The sequence below is a fragment of the Harpia harpyja genome, chromosome 11 (genome assembly GCF_026419915.1).
Source record: "Harpia harpyja isolate bHarHar1 chromosome 11, bHarHar1 primary haplotype, whole genome shotgun sequence".
NCBI lineage: Eukaryota > Metazoa > Chordata > Aves > Accipitriformes > Accipitridae > Harpia > Harpia harpyja.
In genome coordinates, this window is record NC_068950.1 from 38,976,618 (window position 1) to 38,997,809 (window position 21,192).

The window sequence follows — 21,192 nt, forward strand, 5'->3', positions numbered from 1 at the left end:
ATCCTCCTCAGTGTCTGTTGTAATGGAATGTATTTCATCATCATCATATGATATTCGTACATCATTTGGCTCTTCCCCAAATGCAGACCAGAAATAGTTATTGAGCTCTTCTGCCTTTCCTACATTATTGTATTCCTACATTATTGTTAACCGCTCTACCATTTCCATCTAGCAAGAGACTGAAGCCATTACTAAGCTTCCTTTTTCCCCAAGTTTCTGCAAGTTTCACCAAGGATTAAAAAATCCTCTAATTTGTCCTTCACTCTGTTGTTCATCGATTAATCTTGCATCATTTTGAATCCTGTATCAATTGCCTGTAACTCCTAGCTCTCAATGCACATACGTTGTTACAGACAGACATCTTTGTATTGATCCTGTAACTCTCTGCTACCCCCTTCAACTAGGGCATCTCATAGCTTCCCCTCACCTTTCTAACTGTGGTCTTCTCACCCACTTCCCGGTTCCCTGCCTTGTGCAAATTGGAGTCTCCTCTTCTATATGCTCTTCTTCATGCCTCTTCCTTGGTAGCTTCTCATAAAGCGCTGGGTGAAGATGGTAAAAGACGGGAAGAGGTGGTAAACTCATTACCAAATGTCCATGCTATCATGTGGAGTACTAACATGACTCACTGGCATGAGGCTGATGTACGTGGAAGAGCTGAAGATACTTTTCGGAGAATTTGTAAGTCTGACACTTGCACTGAATGTGCCAAGCAGAAGGTCATGGTCCATGCCTTAGCCTTGCTGCGGCTTGGGACCAAAATTATTGATTTGGTTTGTATATAGTGTTTCTCACTATCCATACCCAAATGTTTCCTGTTTGGACGCTAGCAGAGGGAGCACATTGAGAACACAGGATGGGCAATCTCCCTGCTTTAAGCTCAGGTGCCTGGCACCACAACTGCCCGGAGCAACAACCTGAGTTTTGCTGAATTCCTGCTCCTCTAGATATACCTTCATTGGGAACAACTCATGTGGCATCCAAAATACATATAGATACCGAGAAGGGATGGGGTGTGAGACCATGTCCCGTCACCTTAACTCACAGAGATATTTCCCATTGCTCCTAACTCCTTTTTTGCATGCTTTCATGAGATGGCCTTCTTGCAAAACAGCCAATTATGATGTCCTTCAGGTAAAAACTCTTCAGCATTTGGTGAGAAAACATTGCAATGAATGGCTGCATGCAGAGGGATTAAAGTTGAACAAAGTTATGGTAGTGATATGCCTCTGTGAGACACAGGTAGATGGCAAGCCTATGCGCTTGCATGCATTTGGCCAGAGGCTACAAAGTGTTACATTTCTCACCCTTTAATTTATTTCCTCTTTGTTTGTCAGGCATATTGTGTGTTTAGCAGTCTGAGGTGTTTCATGAGAATTGTTTGGAGGATAGTAATTGTGTATTGGACTGATCTGGACTCCTCATCTGTGCTTTACGAGCATGACACCACTAATTGCTAAGAGATAGCAAGTTGGGGTTAACCGGGAACGCTTTATGGGAGAAAATAAATTCCATCTCCATTAACATGCTGCTACCAGCTATGATTTATTAGCATTTTTTTATCCCCTCAGCTCTTTGCCCATGGATTGATGATTCAGTTGATTGGGAGTATCTTGTATTTTTTGCTTGAAAAGCACATAGTTCTACCAGAATCAATGAATAAACATTAAGTGCTTCCCTTTCATTTCAAGTGGGATGGGCTGGTGCTCTTGGAGCAAGAAGGCCTAGATTTTATCACCGGGGCTCATTACACCGTATTCACTGCCGTACGGAGGAAGTTAATGGAGAAGCGTAACCTGCTGGAAAGCGATAGCCTGCAAGTGCGAGGACCTGAGAAGCGGGAATGGCGGTGCCACTGCATTAGCAGCCACCACACTCGCCTTTCCCTCCCTCTTACGGGTGACATGGCGCTCCGCCGCGGCTGGGAGGAGGCCAAAGCGCTGTCCGAAGGTGAGGGGACGGCGGCTCTTCCCCCTTCCCCCGGCGCGGGGGGAGCCGCTCCTGAGGGGGGGGAGCTGAGGCGAGGGGTTCCTGAGGCGGTGAGCGTTCGCGCGGGAAGGCTGAGGGCGCAGGCGGGGCGGGAGGCGTTGGTGAGGGGCGCTGCCCTCCGCTGAGCTGAGGGCGGTTGTGCGCGCTGTAGCCCGGTCCGGCAGCCCGGGGCTGGCCGCCCCCTCGGAGCCGCAAGTCACACGCGGGAAAGCGACATTTCCTCGAGTTCCCGAGTGCCTGCAGCCAGGCGGGGAAGGGTGTCCCGCTCCCGGCATGGGCGCCGCCGCGGCCGCCTCCTCTTAGAGAGAGAATCGGTGGTACTCCGGGCGCGTAGTTGTGGTTTGGCGTAACCTGTTCAGTTTGCCATCGCAGTTCTGAGACTGTTTCTGTGAGGAACGAGCGTGGGTTTTTTTTCCCTAATCCTGCTTTGCTGAAGTTAACGTGTCCTTAAGCGGACGGCTCCGTGTCTGCGCACCCATACACCCCTCAGGGCGGGCGTGCGCGGGCGTCTGTGGGTGTCCCACAGGAGAGGGCGTTCCTCTCCGATTCTGAAGGAACTCAATATGCAATGGCGAAATAAAATATGAACGGCTCCCAGCCGCCAATCCTTCTGCCTCCAGTGTGTAGGTGCCGTTGCAGCCGGCTGCGGGGCACGTCTCTCGGCCGAGGGCACACCAGTGCGCCGCGCAGTGCCCGGGTAGCGATGGTTGCCTCCCCGCGGCGTGGGCAGCGGCACGGCTGCGCCTCACGCAGCTCCTCCGCCGGGCTGCCTGCGGCTGGTTTGCGGCGCTCCCCCGGTGCCGCCCTCCGCCTGTGTGTGTGTGTGTGTGGTGGGGGGTGTGGGCGGGAGGCCCTGGCTGCCGGGCCGCGCGGGCTCGGTGGTGGCCCGCGGGCTTGGCGGGACCCCGCGGGAGCAGGGAGGGGGAGCGGGCAGGCTCCCTCCGCGGCGCGGCGGTGCGTCCCCCTGCGCCGGGTGACTCCTCCCGCTCTCCGCCCGTGACGCCCGGGCCGGTAGGCGGCCGGGCCGGAGGTGGCGGCGCGGCCTGCCCGGCCCCCCGCGCCGCGGGGCGGGGGTGCGGCAGGCTCCGCACTGCCTCCCCGGCGGTGCCGCAGTGCCGTGCGCTGCCTCTGGGGCCGGCCAGGGGGCGCTGGCTGCCGGTAGCTGCGGCGGCCTTGGCCGCGGAGCCAGCGAGCGAGCCGGGCTGGCAGGCGGCGAGGGCGGGCGCCGGCCTCTCCAGCGCTCGCGGGGTCTGCGGGGCCCGCCCGGGAGCGAGCGGCGGCGGCGGAGCGCGGCGCCGGGGGATCCCCCTCGCCATGCAGACCCGGCGGCGCCTGCTGCCTCCCGAGGTGAGTGAGCGGCGCCCAGCCCTCCGCCCCCAGGCCCGGGAGGCCGGGGTATCCCGCTCCCCAGGCCCCTGCCGCCCGGAGCGAGGCCCCGCGGGCGGGCGGGGAGGGCTCCGACGCCTCAGCAGAGCCGCCGTATCGCCGACACCGCCCCAGCCCAGGGCCTGGGGGCTCCGGGTGCCCCCTCAGCCCGCCGCCCTTGTGCCCAGCACGCCGCCAAGGGGGAAGGCAGCGATCGCCCCTCAGCCCTCAGCGGCTGGTCCTCCGAGCCCCCTCCCCGCCATTCCCCTCCGTCCCCGGGTGCCTGGACTGGCTGACCCCCTCGCCCGGCGCGGCCGGGCCACCTTTCCCCCCGCGCCGGCGATCCTGGAGAAGGGGAAAGAGCTCTTGCCGCCCTCCATCGGGGCTGCCCCCCCCCCCCCCCCTTCAGGGACCCCCGTGTGCCGCCGGTGCGGGGCAAGACGAGGCTGTTCCCCGGGCGGGCCGGCGGCCCCGGGCCGCGCCGTGCGCACGGGAGGCAGCGGGCAGCCTCGGCTCCCGGCCCGGAGAGGGGAGGATCCCTGTTTGCATCTCGTGCCCTTTTTATGGCCTGATCTCCGCTCCTTCCTCGGGCAGGGAATGTTACTTGCTCATCGCGATGTGTAACAAGTCACTCCTGCAATGGTGGTAGTGGTGGAGGGGGATGGGGTGAGCGGGCGGGATGCGTTTTATAACATCTCTAATTACGTGAAACTGTGGTCATGTCTCGCTCTAAGAATAACTGGCACTCTTGGCATGTCAGACTTTTCGCAGAGGTGGGTTACTTACTTGCTCATAAATGTTACGGTTAAATAGGTGCATATGATGGAGGGTGGCTGAAGAACTGTTTTTATCTTGTTAACCAGACTGAGAAACAAGTAGCAGATGGGAATTGATAGACTTTATGTTTTCGTGTTAACTATCTTGTTTATTTATAGACAAGATATTCCTGATTATTTTGTGACAGAGGTTTTTTGGAGGGTTTAATTTTTACGCATATTTTCATTCAGTTCAAATATTAGAAGTTGACTGAATTCCGGCAATCTTTTTATTAAGTGTGGTTGTATTGGATTAGAATTTCTGAATAACACTGCCCTCAATATTTTGGTCCAGCCTGAATCCAAAACTGGAAAGGGCCCTGTAGAAACAAGTAAAATAATAATGAAAAAGATGCTCCACTTGAATAAAAGCTTTTATTTTCTTTGGGCAGCATTTTACTGACTAGGCAATGTTTTAAAACATTGTAATTAACTTTTATTAGCAAATCATTTTTGATTGCGTGGAACGGATCCAGATTTTAGATATACCTTCAGTGGTTGAAACAACATCAAAATCCTTTGTTACTGCCTGAACCCAGTAGTGCATTTCTTTTTATAAAGTTATGGCATGTGATACAAAATGAGAACAGTCTCCTTGACCCAAGAGAGACAAAATTAAAAATCTCTTCAGAGGTTTGGGGAATCCGAAATGGAAGCTGAATAAGGCCCTAAAATCTCAAACAAGCTTCTCTCTAACTCAAGCCCTGATCTACACCTAACAAGTTACCATGTTCTGACACTTTGTGATTGATTCTCTAATTGTCCATTGCTTTATGGTGCCTTCTTTAGTGTGTGAAAAAGGAAGAAAAACACCCTAAAACTGCATTGCTGAGTCCTGATATTGGGTGTTATTTTTGTGTGTTAGCTTTGAGTCAGTTATTAGGCTAGGGATTAAATACTTTCAAGCGCACATTTCAGGATCTGAGGCCTGGGGCTAAGACTGAGACGAAATACAGTTTTTTTAGTTTGGCATAAAGTCTGACTGTGATTTTTCTCAGGAAACAAAGGTAGAGACTGAACAAAGATGCAGTATGAAAACTTGTGGCCAAAGAATGATAAGCTTTTAATGTCTGTTGTTGCCTGTCCACTAGCTGTGCCAACTTTAGCAGAAAATAGCTTGCTAGTTTTTGGGTTTACAGGCTGTCTATAAAAAATTACCTGGAAATTATTTTGCAAAAGGATTAGAGTGAAGTTTTGCTTTTGAATAAAAGTTGGCCCAAAAGAAATAGATTCTGGGAAGAAGTTGTTGTGTATTCATGTTTTGTTGATCAGAAAAATCTTTTTGATGCACTAAGCTGAGAATATTCCAAATAAAAGTGAGTTTCCTGACAGAAAATCAGATGAGGGATAATAGTTTCAGTGCACGGTTAGTCTGTGTGCTGATGAATCGGCGACCTTGTCCAGAACATTGTTGGAAGACACCAGTATATTCATAGACTACTTTGAAAGTTTTATATAAAAGCTACTGTTTATTTTTTTAATGTGATTGAGATTGAAGTCTCTAAAGAAATTGAAAGGTGACCTGTTTTAGAGCTCTATTTGTGATTCTTTATGAGACTTGAACTTTGAAATGAACAGAAATGTGAACTAACATGCTCAGTTTTCCCTCCTGTTGTTTTTGTGAAGCATTGAGAAATGTGTCTGTACAAGGATACTAAAAGTTTACAAAGCTTTTTGTATTGATAAGAAATATATAGTCAAGAGTAAATGGCTGAAAGTAAGTTAAAGTATTGAGGTTTAGTTGATAGAAACAGCTTTTACTTCTGTGTTGGCTTTAAGTGTTGGCTACATCTTGCAGCACTGGGAAAATTGCATCAATTAATGTAAATGGATGGGAAGTTTTAAAAGATACATCAAGGATCCGTCATTGACATAGTAGTTTCTACTTAATTTAAAATTCAGGATACATATTTGTACAAATTTATTTGACTAGCAACTAGAGCAAAACACGCTATATAGTTATCAAAAGAATAGCACACTTTGAAAAATAAGTGTGATAAAAGTAAATGACCATTATCATAATACATACAAATATGTATTTTATATATAAATAATAATAATTATGTATTTAATAGATACAAATGATTCTATTTTTACAGACAAATAAAGTACTTTCCTACTTATTGTTTAGTTGGCTGGGTTTCACTTAATTGAAACTAAAGCATAACACAATTTCTTTTAATTTATCTGTTAAGATTCTTTTTAGACATTGAACATTTGTAGATTTTAAGGTGCCCTGTTACATCTTAATGAGTGTAATTCTTGGCCAGTGTTTGTGGGAAGGAATGAGTGTGAGTGTCATACCTAGGGTATTAAACTACGTCATTCCTTTAAATGTTAGGTTCTAGAGAAAATTACAAGACGTTGCAGATCCCAGGACCTTTTCATTGCAATTAATGGAATACTGCACTCGGTGGTTTTGTCTTTGACATGTATTTGTTTCTTGAATGTGCTTTATGATGTTTCCTCCCTTTTGCATCATACACATGCAGAGTTTGGGATATTTAGGAATGATACTATTCAGACTGCCATAGCAGACGGGTGGAATAGGAAAAATATCTTTAAGGCGAGTTTATATGTATTTTTTCACTGAATCTTTCCAGTATTGTTTATTGCCGGAATATTACAACAGTAACTATATTGCTGTTATATTGCTAGAAGAGATGGGTAGAAATGTGTAGTATTGATACTTATTTTTCAGAAATAACGGCCCTCCAACTAGTACATCAGCATCAAATAGGCTGAAGGTGAATGGTAGAAGAAATCCATAAAGGGTCACTTAAACTATTTTAAAGGTTGTTACTGGAGAAATCTAATTAATTTAAAAACATGGGTTAAAGACAAACAGTGCATGGCCAGGAACTTATGGGTGACAACACTGGATAAATTGTTCCATCTGTATTCTTTCATCCAGATCTGTTCAAGTGGGAGTTGGCTTAAAGAAGCAGATCCAGTCAGTTGAATTTTACACAGGCATAGTTCTATTACAGTAAAAAAAAAGGCAAAAAAAAAAAAAGTGATAAACTGAAAAACAGGTGTGGGGTCACAATCTGTAGATTTTCTGTGTTTTAGAAAGTGTTTAGCTAGAGTGCTATCTGAATAGCTTGCGTGATATCTTCAGTCTAAGTATAAACTAAGGCAATAGTTGTCTTAGTTATGAAGGCCAGTGAGGAGAGAGCTTAAAGAAACTTTAATGTTGTTTTTCTTCTATGTAAAATTTGATAATTTGGAAATGTCAATATGTGGCAGTCTGAGCATATGTTACACTTTGAAGTTTTGGTGTCCATATGTTAAACTTTTCACATATTCTATCCCCAGTGTCCACTATGCATTAGGCAAATGAAAACATGGACTTCGGTGTTGGATTTCCACCTGCATTGGTTTTTCATTTGTCTCTATGTTCTTAAGTAGCAATTACTAACCTTCATACTGAATTATTTGCAGATAATGCTAATGGCTCTACCCTCTATATTCTGTCTCTATGTTGTACATAGAATATAAAAATATCTTTGTCTTGTTTGCTATATGTGTTAATACTGCTTATACCTCTGATATTTTGATGGCAACTGAAGCTACAAATCTAGCTTATGTGTCAGTGGGGTCACCATAGTATCAGTTGTTTAAGGGAATGCACTGAAGGTCCGGAAGCATTCTGGCATGCTCTGCTAGGATTGTCTAGGTTTTTCTATCAAGAATTGTATTGCATGCTACTAGTATATATTTTGCTTCTCTTTTCTGTACTTTTCCCCCCTCCTTTTAATATCAGCAGGAAGCTTGATGAATTTAAGAGATTGATTGCATAATGAAGTTGAGTAGGACTTTACAATTGGAAATGGTATTGCCAGTTAATAATTTTTCTTAAAATTGTTTTGTTGGTTTTCTGTTACTGGTTTCATTCCAACATAGTAACAAAGGTGGAAAGCATTCTAGTGGAAGCTTGAGGCATCAACTGATACTTCAGGTAGTGATGCTGAACCCTGGTTTAGGGTATGGCTTTGTATATAAAATAACACAGTAATGTGTCTTTGATAGTGTCTTCCTGTTTTTTGGCCTGGCTTGAGCTGAACGACATTCACAGTAGTAAGAAAAAAGCACTAAAGCCTTATGTAGAGAAAGCTGGAACTGTTTTTTTCTGCTATGAAAATACTTCTGCGTTGTAGATTTCAGTTTGGTAACTATTTTAGCTATTCTTCATTAGCAACAGAGGAATTAGGCATGATCAGAGGTGCTGGAAATGTTTTGAGCCTTTGCTTGTGTTGAGAAAATCCCTTGTCCAGTTAAGAGTTAGAAAAGAAATGCTATCTACCAAATTATGACTATACTTACTGGTAATGTTTCATTGTGAGTCTTACTTACTGAATTCTTCAATTTTGCCAAAGAGCAGTTGTGGGCCCGCATAAAAAGGCAAAATATTTAGTATATGTCTTAAGTTCAGTGCCTTTTTTTTGTTAGTGAAGTGGTAGCTGGGAGGAACCTGTCCTTCCCTCTTCCCAGTGTAGAAAGAATCCAGAGGTCATTTCCTATCAGGTGATAAGTTGAAATTAGGCCATACTTGTGTCAGAGATTCATGTGTGCTTTATCTATTACCCGCTTCCCTAGTAATACTTATAAGCCTTACTTCTGGATTCTTGCAATTTTAAAAATTACTGTAATAGGAAAGGTTTTATTTACTTCTATGATATACTGAAGCCTTTTTTTATAAATAATAGAACTCAATCTTTATACATGTGCTCTGAGTACAACATTTATATTTCACTCCAAGTTTAAAATTTTATTTCGGGAAGTAAGATGGGTGAAATACATTAGAAAATTCATATAAGATTATCAATGGAGGAACATACACTGGTACATTTTTCTAAAAAGTACAATGATGAACTTAAAAGGAGTTGGTAATGTTCAGTATAAGAAGCAGATCAAAGAGCTTTCTAAATTGCATAATAGCTTCTTTATCTGTGAATGACACTGACTATTAGAGGAGCTCCTCTGTTTCCAGATTCTGTTTTGTAGTGTCAAAACTCTGCTTTGAACTCGGCGTACGTGTTGACTTACCTGTTTGCACTCCAAGTGGGATCATGAAGATTGATTTAGGATAACTAAAATAAAGGCCAAGCCATTTGAAACTGTGAATTTATAGTGTATATAGTTGTTATAAATTCAAGAATTGGCAAATCATGTGAATATGCATAAAATTTATTGCTTGATTGGTTGGCCAGTCAGATTACTGGAAGTCTTTTCTTACATTTCTTTTAACCTGGACAATGAAACTGTTCCCTCATCTGTTTCATTTTCTTCTGCAACAGCTTTGATTTTTGTATCTTCCCTGCCCCCCCCCCCCCTCATTTTTTTGAATTGTTGGATTTTAAGAGGAAGGTTTAAGAATGGTATCATTAGCAGTAAAACATGGGGGCCGGTTTCTGGTGATCTAGATTCCTCTGGTCTGTGTTGCGCTCAGACCACATTCTGATCTTGGCTGTGCTGCACATCCAATATGTCTGAGGTAGACTTTGGTGGTCTGTGTGGGGGTGACTTAGGTAATCCCTGCCCCTGTCATCTGCTGACGATGCTTGGCAGAATTAAATTTGTATTCCCTCTTCAAGTTCTGCAGCTCTGAGCTTTGCATGTCAATTTAAACAAAATCAAATTAATTTTGTTTCTACACCAGATTGGGAAGTGCAGTGACTGAAGAGGTAGCACGTCTGCTTTTTCTGCAGGTGTTGTAGAGAAGGAAAGGCAAGTGGGCCTCAGTAATCTATCACAGAAGAGGGATAGATATCTGATGCTGATGATTTCTTAAATAAGCATGATATGAAAGAGAAGAGCGTATACCTTGGATCTCTGTGTGTGTCACTTCCACTAACTGTTGAATAGGGATAATGTTTACCCGTCTTTTTAGGACGTCACAGATCCAAGGAGCATGTTGCCTGATGTCATGCAAGACTGAGGACCGAGAACTGGGCTTGATTAAGCCGATGCTCAAAAGAGCTTAGCGGTTCTTGGATTGAGTCAGTGCAGTGGGCTGGTCCAGTGATAAAGGAGCTCCCATCGCTCTAGCTGAAACAGTGGGAATCTAAAGCCAGATCTGTTTCTGATGGTTAGGACTTATTTTCCACCCATAATTCTTTAGAATTTGTGGAAGATTGTATAAGTAGCAGGGAAATTCTTACAAGAGCTGGAGATGTAGGGAACTATGTTTTGTTTTGAATTAGAAGATGTGTTGAATGAGTTTTATAGTGTAAACTGAATCTGATGTTATATGTAGCCAAGTCCTTTGAGATACTTTATTGGTAAGCATGTCGTTTACCATCAGTGGAATGAAAGAAGCTTGTTTTTCTGTAGATTTAAATCCTTTTTGCCCCTTAGTATCTCTTCCCTTCCTTCACCGTCTGCAATAACTCCAGCTTTCTCACATAACACCATAATTCTGTTTTTTCCAGAGCTGTGTGGGTATTGATTGCCCAGCAGGTTGCTGCCAAAAATACATATAGCAGCTTGCTTTTCCTCGGAGGACAGTCATTTGGATTTGTTTTTTACTGTGCAGATACTAATTTTAATGAACTTTTTTTTTTTGAAAGATGAGCATAAAGAATAGTAAGTGAACAATATGATCCCATAATCTTCATTTCTGTAGGAGAACAGATTAAAGATAAAACAATTGAAAAGCAATAGTAACTGAACACTTACCAGTACCTAAGTCCTCTTCTTATTTGTGTTACTGAGACTGTGAATACTGAGTTTTCTTTGTAGCGTGGGGGAGACACAAGAGTTACATGGTTAAAATATACCCAGCAAACCAATCATGTCAATGTAATTTTTTATTCCCTATCTGCACTGTAATGCAGATAAATGAACATTTAATATGAATTGAGATCGCGTAAGAGGGAAGTTCCCTCTTTGTCTATTAATCTTTTTTCATTTATCTAGCAGTTTTTTTGAAATTGCATGTTCTTCTGTAATACTGTAGAAATACATGCTATAGCTTGCTCCTGAGACTTGTGTTTCATAGAGAAAGGCACGGGTATCTGATTTACACCCTTTTTGGGGTTTATACTTAAGTATATAGCTACAGTTTCTGTTTGCTGGCCAGTTTGATAGTTTAGCAGAGCATATTGGTTGTCATCATGTTACAAAGTTACATTGTGAGTGCTATATTGGTTAATTAAAAATGAGTATTTTAATGATCTCTTGTTTGGTGAACTTGAAAGATGTGCAAAGCCCACTTCTTAGGTTATGTTATTAACAGATTGCTTTAAATAGTATACATATTGAAACAGCCTCTTAACTGAAACATCACATTGGATTGATTGTAGGAATTTAATTTCTGTGTTTTTGTATAAATGATGAAGTCTGTATAAAACCCCAGTATAATTCATGCATTTCACAGTTCTTTCTTGATTCTTTTCTTTTATAAATGTAACTTTAAAAGGACATTACTTAAGTGTCAGTGTACCTATGTACTCTTGTGCTTTCAGGTAATTGTATTAGTGTACTGACATAATAGCCTCTATATTATATTTACCTTAGTTTTAGTTAACAAGTCACCTGTAAAATGCATTTTAACCTATTGCTGGAATTTGCACAGAGATTTTTTTTTTTTTCCTTTTTGTGTACTCCTGTAGAATGAACATGGATTTTATTCTGATGAGAATTAGAAATTGTTTCTTGAGACTCATGGGCAATAGGTACATATGTATATGTAGTGGTTTTGTTCCCTCATTTTTTTCCTATAATGCCCTTTGTGGTTATATTTTCTCTCTCTCTCTCTCTCTTTTTTTTTTTTTTTTTTCCATTAAGCTTCATTTCTGTACAGATGGCTTGTAGATGCAGTTGTACCTTCTACTTAGAGGAAATGTATAAATAGTGGCTCCTATGTAGTTAATGAAACTTGTCTTAACTAGAGGTTTCAAATACATAGATGCTTGAGGGAAGCAGGTAGCTGTGCTGATTCTGGATGTTGAACACCCAGTGTGTGTATGTGTCAAAAATTGTATTTCACAGTCTAAAAGGCTGAGGGTTTAAATGAATTCATGAAGGAGCCATGACGACAGTAAATAACTATGAGGATAGGTAGAAGGGAGGTTGACAGTTGCAATGATGTCTTATGATTTGACTGTTATTTCAGCCACTTTTTTTTTTTCTTTTTTGATAGCTGTTTTGTCTAAAGACTTTCATTTATGTTTGCAAAGTGGACACATGACCATTGCTGTTGGGTTTTTTCCCACCATTCCTAGAAGTGAGGAATAGTATCATGTGGTTAATAAGGTTATTTACAACTAGTTTATACCAGTGGATCTGAACAGTGATGTTGAAACATACGGGGTTTCTCAATTTTTTTGTCAGAGAAGGAAGAAAGCATGGGTAGGGAAAAAGAAAACAGATGCAGGAAGAAGTGAATGAGGAAGGAATGTGTTTGAGAGGGGAAAAGACGACTATCAGGTGAAGAAAAAACACAAGAGTATACTACAGTCTAAAAAGGAGAGGTAAAGAAAAGAGGTAGGGATTCGTGGTTGAGCAGAATCAACTGCTGTATCAGTGGACAAAAGAAGTGGCAGAGGTTTCTCAGTTTTGGACTATCTGAGAAATGTTGCCTGTGAGTTTAGGAGGATTTGGTGTTCCTATAGCTCTGTAAGATTTCCGAAAACTGTATTTTGACTTATTAATAATGAATGCTTTCAAATTTTTTTTTTTTTTTTAATCTGCTAAGCCTTTATTTCCTGTGACTGCCAACAGTGATACAGAATTATGGGCACTTAAGTTTTATAACTAGAACTTTTTGAGTCTTACATAAATTTTAAGTAAATGTCCTGGTTGGTATATTGCACCACTGGAACAATGGGAAAAAAAAAAAGCTTTACAGCAAATCCGGATGCGTGTTACTCACCGTTTCTGTTGGTTAGTGCTTAGTCCCTTCAGCACTGTTAAAAGCATGTTAATGGACCTCAGCATAAATAAGAATCATACTCAGAAAGAGCAGTTTTAGTACACACTGTTGCTGTGGATGTATTGAGTTGTATTGAGGGAGTTACTAGTTACAGATGACTTGAGATGTAATGCACTGTGAGCATCAGCAATGTAGTTAGATCATGATCACAAACATGGGAGTGAACTTTCTACATTTGACAAGACAACAGTGTTTCATAGTGTGTTAGTATTGTGTGTGTGTGTATAAGTTTAATCTTGGTGTGTTATGAATAGAAAGGTCAATACAAAAATGGGAATTAAAAGTTACTTCCTTTGAGGTAATTTCAGGTTGAAGGGAGTATGAGATAAAAATTTGTAGATCTCTGAATTTATTTTCAGGGATGCACAGTAATCCAGCTCTACATAACATAGGATTTGAGAAATAGTAACTGTTTGCTGTCTATAATAATGGTATTTCTTAAAAGCGTGTGTGTGTAAGATTTTAGAACACTGTTAATGTTACATAGCTATCAAATGAGTAAAAATGACCACAGCAGTGTTGGAAAGAGGTTGTATCCAAGTGTGCTGATATAGGTAGCTTTAGTAGCTGATTGACTGCTCTTCAGAAGAAACTGACTATAGACTTTCAGACTTCTTTTCTGTACAGATTGTCCTTTCTCTAAAGAGCAGCTGAGTGCATAAATTGTGTCGCTTCTAGCAGCTTCTCTCCCCAGTGGGTACAACTCAGAATTGATGGGCTAGTAAATGGTAGCAAAGCGGTTTCCCTCTTTGCCCGTTGTCCTTTTCATCTGTCCCATTCTGGTTGCGTGGCAATTCTTGCTTTTATTATCAGATTTTGCTCATGGCACCTGCAAATATCAGCCCCTCGTGGGTTTTATAAAAAGGGCAGTTCCTTGGCCGTTGCAGGCATTTAATTAGTGATTCTAGGGGACCTTAGTCAGTTTTTCCCTTGTTGCCCAAATCTAAGAAACATTGAAACAATGATCAGTATATTTGGGATTCATTCTTCTTTCTACCCTACATTAGAAAGAAGAAAAACTCATAAAGTGTTAGAATACAGGATTAATCCACTCAGAGATACATAGTGTGTGACTTCAAATAATTTTATTCTTCAAATCCGGTAAATGTTAACTTCTAATAGTCAAACCCCTGTTTCTCAAATACAGAAACATAAAAAGTCATCTCATAAACCTATTTATTCTGTTTTACTTTAGTTTGTATTTGAAGAAAGTTAAATAACAGCTGCAGTTCAGTATATTAAATGTAGTGATTTTTTTTAAAAAGCACATTGTTGCATTGATGACATTACATGGAATCCATGCACAAATTAAGAAACATGATTGCATATTAAATTTATGTTTAATACACTGTGCATTAATTTTTTTTTGTGGTTTACAATGTTTTAAACTTGGGAGTTGTATGAAACAAAGTGTTATAAAACATTAGATTTATAAACCAGTAGATTTTGAAGTGAGTTCTATGAGCATATGAGTAAGGTCAGGAAAGGATTTTCTCTTTTTTTCCGTCTGTATTCCTCTGGAAAAACTTGCATGGAAGGGCAGTACTGCAGTGTAAACCTATCTATTTGTTCTTCCAAAGAGCCGGGGATGGATACGTTTCAAGGCAGTGAAAAGTAGTTACGTAAGAAGGACTTGTGGTTCCTGTCTCCAGGTGCTGAGAGCCCTGCCTCTGCAGCGTGCTGAGAAAGTACGGGCTTTTTGGCAAGGCTGTTTTTTGTGTCAAGAAAATAAATCAATTTCTTTCTCCTTGAAATAGTAAAAAGGGTAGGAAATGGAATTTATTTTCTACTGTAAGCTGTTATAAAGCTGGTGTCCTTTTCAGTTGGGCTGCTTTCTCTTATTTACTGGAGGACAAAGGTTGATAACGCTGCTGTAATTTTTCTTGTTTCCCTGTTACTTTTGACTGCGATACGTTGTATGACGCTTCTTTGAAGTTGTTGCTCTTTTGACTGCCTTACTACTGCTCTGGCATGTGTGAATGTCTCCTTATGGAAACTTGGCTGGAGACAAAAGTGAAAATAATAGCTTTAAAATGGCATGGGGAAAAGTGAAGGGAAAAGATGCAAATATTAGTGGAGTAATTAGGGAGACTGTATTCTGCTTTGGGTGTTGTCCATCTCTATTTGTTCAGTTGATTGGAAAAAAAGACAAACCATTGCAACATTGAAATAGTTTATCTTTTGTCAGCATTCATGGGTAGTGAGGTGGTACGAAGTGTTGTATTGCACAGAAATAGCCTGCCATGCCCCAGTCTACTCTTTGGTTAATTTACATTGGGTAGTAGGAACATCAGTGAATTATGGGAAATAAAACCGAAGGGTATTTGGTCATCTTGAGCTTTTGGTGCAGGAAAAGGATTAGCAGCAACTGTGTCTTGTTTATATTTGTTACATTTCATCTCTTGCTGCTGTTTTTAGCATTTCTTATGAAATGGATTTATGGGGAGTTTTAATGGGATTTTCTAATCCTGAACTGTTTCTTAGGGTATTTTTGAAAAATTCTGTTGTTATTTGCTGAGTCTCCTTTAATAAATAAGATTTTAAAAAACAATTATTTTCTTTTTTTTTTTTTTTCTGCTTGCATTGCATGGCTGCTGGTATAATTTATTAATAGAACAATTTGTGTTGAAATGTTTAATTTGGGGGCTAATCTGAAGTCCTTGCCATTGCAGGCGTCTTCATGTGTGTGACAGATATTGCTACTGCTGTGTCACAAACATTTTGTAACACCCACCCTTCCTTTTATTTGGCACACACTAGGTAGAAGGAGCCCCGTACTTTGTCTTTGTACAAAATTAATAAATGTTTGAGAGTCAATGTTGTGTTCAGGAAAGATAACAGCAATGGAGAATGAAGCTTGCTTTCATTCAGTTAGTATGGACATACACTGTCCATGTAGATTGTGGGTGCCGTTGTGACAGCGTATCCTGAGACAGGTCTGGAGGACTGCCTTTGTGGGAGGAGCGTTCCTGCATAGTATTTAGTCTTTCTACTTACATTAATTCTTAAAAAATAATACAAACACACATTCATGTGAAACTTGACTGTAAGTTGCTGCTTCGTTTGAGAGAGGTCAAGAAGGAACCATTATGAAGTGACAAAATTGTTGGGTGCATGGTAAAGTACCATTATTCCAAGCGTTTCATCACTTGAATGAAGAAATGCCATCTTTTCCACTGGTGAAGATTTAGCTTCCAGATCAACTGATCAGATAAAATATTTCATATTGCATAACTGACGTGTGTCCTGAAACTTTCTACCTGTTTCCCCTCTTGCTTAAGTATGCTGTTTTCTATTAATGTAAACCCCTGCTAATTTCTTCTTGTAGTTTTCATTCTTGCAAAGTTGAGACCTGAATACATCCCCTGTCTAGTCTCTCTGAATCTCCCATCTGATAGTTCCAGAGCGTAGACAATCTAGGAAGTTAAGATACCAGCATTGAAATCTGGGTTTGCATTTAAGATAATGCCTAGTTCAACTAATCTAGCAATAATGAAATGCCTTAAAATGGCTGCAAATGTATTCCTGCCTACTCAAAGACATCTTCTCACTGGTACTACATTATAGAGGATCTGTAGTGTAGTTAAGAGCTGGATCCTTGCCAGTAGATGGAAGCATTTTTTAGCATCTCTTCATGCTTTGAGCTTTTTCTGCATTTTTTTAACATAGTATCAAAATTGCTTCTTTTTCAGTCTCTTCCCATGTATTATAAGCTATTCCAATTTGTGCTGGTTCAGATTACTTCCATTTGATGTTGTAAACATTTTTTACATTCTTTTTTGTGGAAGATATTTCTAATTTTATATTTTTAGAGCTCTTTTCTTCTATTCTTCATCCTCTCTTTATTCTGGGCACGTCTCTGCTTGTCAAATTTCTCTTCAATTTCTGTTTTGCTTTTGCAGTAATTGGCAGTCGCCCTCTTGGAGCTCCTGAGGGAAATCATACATGTAGGGTATAACCAAAGTAGCACCTGAGTGATACCACTGTAGGGCAGGAGACAGAAGAGTTCAGCCAACCATCAGCAGAAGAGATAAGAAACTGTGAAATGCTCAGAGTAAGCAAACTGGAACAGCAGAGACATTGGGCCTCCTTCATTTATAGTGATCTTAGGTCTCAGTAGGCACATAATTTTTAGGTGGAAGTGTATGTATTTTTTTCAAGTGTGATGGAGCCCTTTTTTACCAGTGTGTATGATTTGTGAAAAACCTAATAATCACTAGGTTATACATTGTTGTGAATATTCTTGACTCTCCTTTGTAGTTATTCTTTTTGTCCTTGATTTTTATTTTAATATAGTTCTTTTACATTAAATTCTTACTGGAAAATGAATTTGGCTCTTTTGTCAACTTGTTCATTTTTTCAGGAAATCCAACCTTGTAATTTACTTTTTAAAAATTGCTTTTTGTTTAAATATATTACATTCATATCTGTAAGCATGCTTTGATTTTTGCATTGATCTTTGTAAGGGGAAATGGCTGCTGAGAGTAAATGTTGAATTGTAAACAAAAAGCTCTAGGACCTCCAGGTAATATCTCTTCAAGGCTTTCTTTGGAGACTGGTAGCGATTGATTGGATCTGTGTTCTTCTGTGTTGAATGGTTACGGACAAAAAAGTTATTACCTGGGAAGAATGGAACAAGGAAAGTGGATCAGAATAAAAACAATGAATAATAAAGCTGTACTGTTGCCCTGAATATCACTTGCCTAGAAGGCTTGTTGGCTTAGAGCACTGGTAACAGCACAGCACGTTTCAGCTATAGGTTGCTAGGTCTGATCCATTTCTGATTGGTAAAGATTGAAGTTTGTGGTTAATGTATGACCAACTTGTTCATGTGAAATGTGTTGGATGGTCATGATGCAGTTGACAGGCCTCGTCATAAATCACAAACAGAATTGTCATTAATTGATCTATCTTTTCAAAGGCGTTGTGGAAACGGAACCATTTTCTTCCACCTACAGACCAGGAGGGGACATGGTAGTGGTACAGATAACCTTGCCCCACTGCCACATGTACTTCACATCCCTTTGAAAGAGCTCATAATTCTGAAGGCTTTCAGTGGAATTAATTTTTCCCTCACCTCCATTTATGCATGCATATAAAGCCTATCTGAAGAACCTTGTAATATAGTAATTTCTACTATTTGCCAAATATCCAAAATCCATCTTAGCTTATAGACTTAGAAATATAGATGGCATCAGAAGTTTTACTTGGCTACAGGAATGGTTCTGTTGGCATACAAAGCTGTGGGATTTTATTCTGAGTCTGGAAACAGTACTACTAAGAGTGTTACTGTTCAGTTCATTAGTTTCCTGGAATTATTACTGTAGCTTATTTCTGAAAAGAATAATAAACAACCCTGGGAAAATTGTAGTATAACACTGAATATCACTTTCATGCATGGAGAACTGATTTATTTTTTTTTTAAGCTGTGTTCATTTTGCTGGAGTTTCCAGATTTTTTTTTTCTAACATATGCTGCTGCTTCGTCAGAGCACTAATAAATATTTCAACTACCTAACAGGTCAAATACCAGAACCAGAAAACCTTAAAACATGAATTTAACTTAGCTCGCTCCTTGTTCTTTTTGCACTGTTCATCATAAACCAGTCTCTTTTTTCTTTGCTCATGGCTGTGTTGGATTTTTGAGCTATGTTGACTGTTAGGATGCAGCCTGTGAAAATGAGCACCTGATCTCTAGAAATGCTGTAGTTAGGAGAACAAGACAGTTTCTTCTGAAGCCTTTTTTATTTGCTTGGGTTCTCCCTGCTATTGAAGGTTGATGCCATTGTGGTTTTTGAGAGAAGCAGCCTTTAGGAAACGAAGGGAACCTAAGACTGTAGGGGGAATAATTTGAAGACAAAACCAGTTGTTTAGCTGTAACAAAATCAGTGGGAAGCTGATGAATACAGTTTACAGAATTCAGAAGGCTGTGAATTTTTGTTGAGTATCAAAGCTACTAGCTCTTTATTTTTGGAAGGCCTATTGTAGTGTAATATAATTAACTTCAGAGGCTAGTTTTATAAATTGTTACAGTCAAGGTCATCAGGAATACAAGGACAGTTGGAGTTGCTGCCTCATTCTGTGGGTTTACAGTTAAATGAAGAATAATGGTAGGTAGGTAGCAATGTGGGTTTTATTAGCAATTTTTTTCACCAGAATATTGGAGTGCTATAGTGGCATAGTGCATAGATCCCTGGATTTAAACCTGTAAGTGTAATCCAAATCATTTGAAGGCTTGCAGCATTTGCCAAATGTGCCCATGCTAGCTGTAGTCATGTGTTGAAAAAACATGGTTTGTGGCAGAATTACCAATCATAAAATACGTGTTTATATTTTCTTTCTAGGATCAAGTAGAACACACTGATTCAGCAGAACTGGCTGGTTGTGCTGCAGTCATCATGAGTAGGCACAGGGTCATTCGTTTCTTAACATATGTATAAGAGAAAAAGGTAAGAGGCAAGTTCTGCTCTAGAATATTATGGCTCAGGGATATGTACTTGAAATGCATGTATTTTTATGTATGCTTGTGGGTATATATTTATATACATACACCTCTCTATATGGATATATATCTTATATAGAATATGATGGAGTATTTTTAGCATTTTGTTGTTTTGGTTTTTATTGAGAGTAATTGCCTTGTTTTAGAGCAAAGATGTGTCTTATTTTGTTTGGGGAACAGCGGGAAGTGGGCAAAGTCTTCCTCAGTCTGTGCTGTAGGCAGATCTCATCAGTTAAAAATACAGCTATTGCTGAACTCTCTGAACAAACTGTTCATTACAGCTAAGGTGCTTGACTTCTTCCTCCTGGGGCAAATAATACAAAGATCACTAAAGGGAGCTGGAACAATATGTGGACTTGACCATTGTTTCTTGGGGTTGAAGGAAGTCCTTAGGAGCACTAGATCTAATAAATTAATCTGTCCAGGTGATATGTAATTCCATGTTGTCATGCTATGGGAAAATGACATTTTCTGGATGTCTGATTTTTATCAGGCTGAATGAGCAATGTTTGGTTTCAGTTTGATCATGCCCCTTGTGACTTTCATCTTAGGAGTCTTTCATATATATTTTCGATGAGGACTATAAGAAACTACTTTACTATTTTGTTTAGTAAGAGTTTACTGAAATGTCTAGGTTCACAGTTTCATATTGAAAGGGTAGTCTACACAGGACAGCATGATAAAAAGTCCTGAGATCTTATTCTGGTTCTTTACATACTCTCTGATTTTTAGGCCTTTGCTATGAGGCTAATAGTTGTATGTTGGTATTATTTCCTTTTGGTGCATTTTTTATTATAGTGTTTTAATGTGATTGTGTGCTGGTCATCCACTGTTAGAGTCAAGAAAATTAGAAAGACTTAAGACTGTCAGCTCCAGTGGTGAAAAAATCTTGAGGGTAATTTAGGATGTGCAGTGCAGAAGATCATGGGTTACATAATTCCTATCATAGAGACCAAAATAAATATGAGTCTTGCCGCTTTGCAGGTATAACAAAAGGTCTATCTCTTTGTATAGTTCATTTCCCAAGAAGAAGCTGGCATGTGGGATATCTGAGCTGTCTTGAGAGGCAATCTCCAAGGTTAATCCTGTTCAGAATACCATCTAATTTTAAGGAAGACTTTTCTGTCCTTTATTTTTGTCTCCTTCCCTCCCCACTAATCAATTAAAGTTTGTCTTATGTCTAAATGCTATGATGACTAGGATAGTAATTCTGGATACATATGGCACAGACATTCTGGTACAATGCACCTTTGTATTTAGACATTAGGGGAGGGTAGAATAAAACATAAATTCTTAAGTTTTAGAGATCTGTGATCCAACAGGAGCTTGAAAATAATCTGATTGACAGGCTGCATGTTTTCATTAGCTTTTTACCATGGAAGATGTGAGAGAACTCTGCAATGGGTAACAAGTGATCTTGGGTTCTGGGCTTACTGTACCAGTGGATGGTAGCCATTGTATTTTTCTTTTCTTTTTTTTTTTTTTTTGGATACAGAATTAAAATAAAAAAAAAAATTTACTATTTAATCCCCCCCCCGAATTAGTCTTTTCTGCCAAATCATTGCATGGAGGACTGTATTTTTG

At 40.4% G+C, this 21,192-nt stretch overlaps 1 protein-coding gene across 2 annotated transcripts in view; it reads left to right on the forward strand.

Moving 5' to 3' along the window:
* Positions 1-3,025: 3,025 nt before the first annotated feature.
* Positions 3,026-21,192, forward strand: part of ZFYVE9 (zinc finger FYVE-type containing 9) — a 63,849-nt gene continuing 45,682 nt past the window's right edge. The window contains exons 1-2 of one of the 2 annotated variants that reach the window (XM_052802552.1): positions 3,026-3,336; positions 19,451-19,555. The gene's annotated coding sequence lies outside the window, so the exon portion shown is untranslated. The remainder of the gene's footprint in view (positions 3,337-19,450; positions 19,556-21,192) is intronic. The other variant, XM_052802553.1, reaches the window with a different exon arrangement.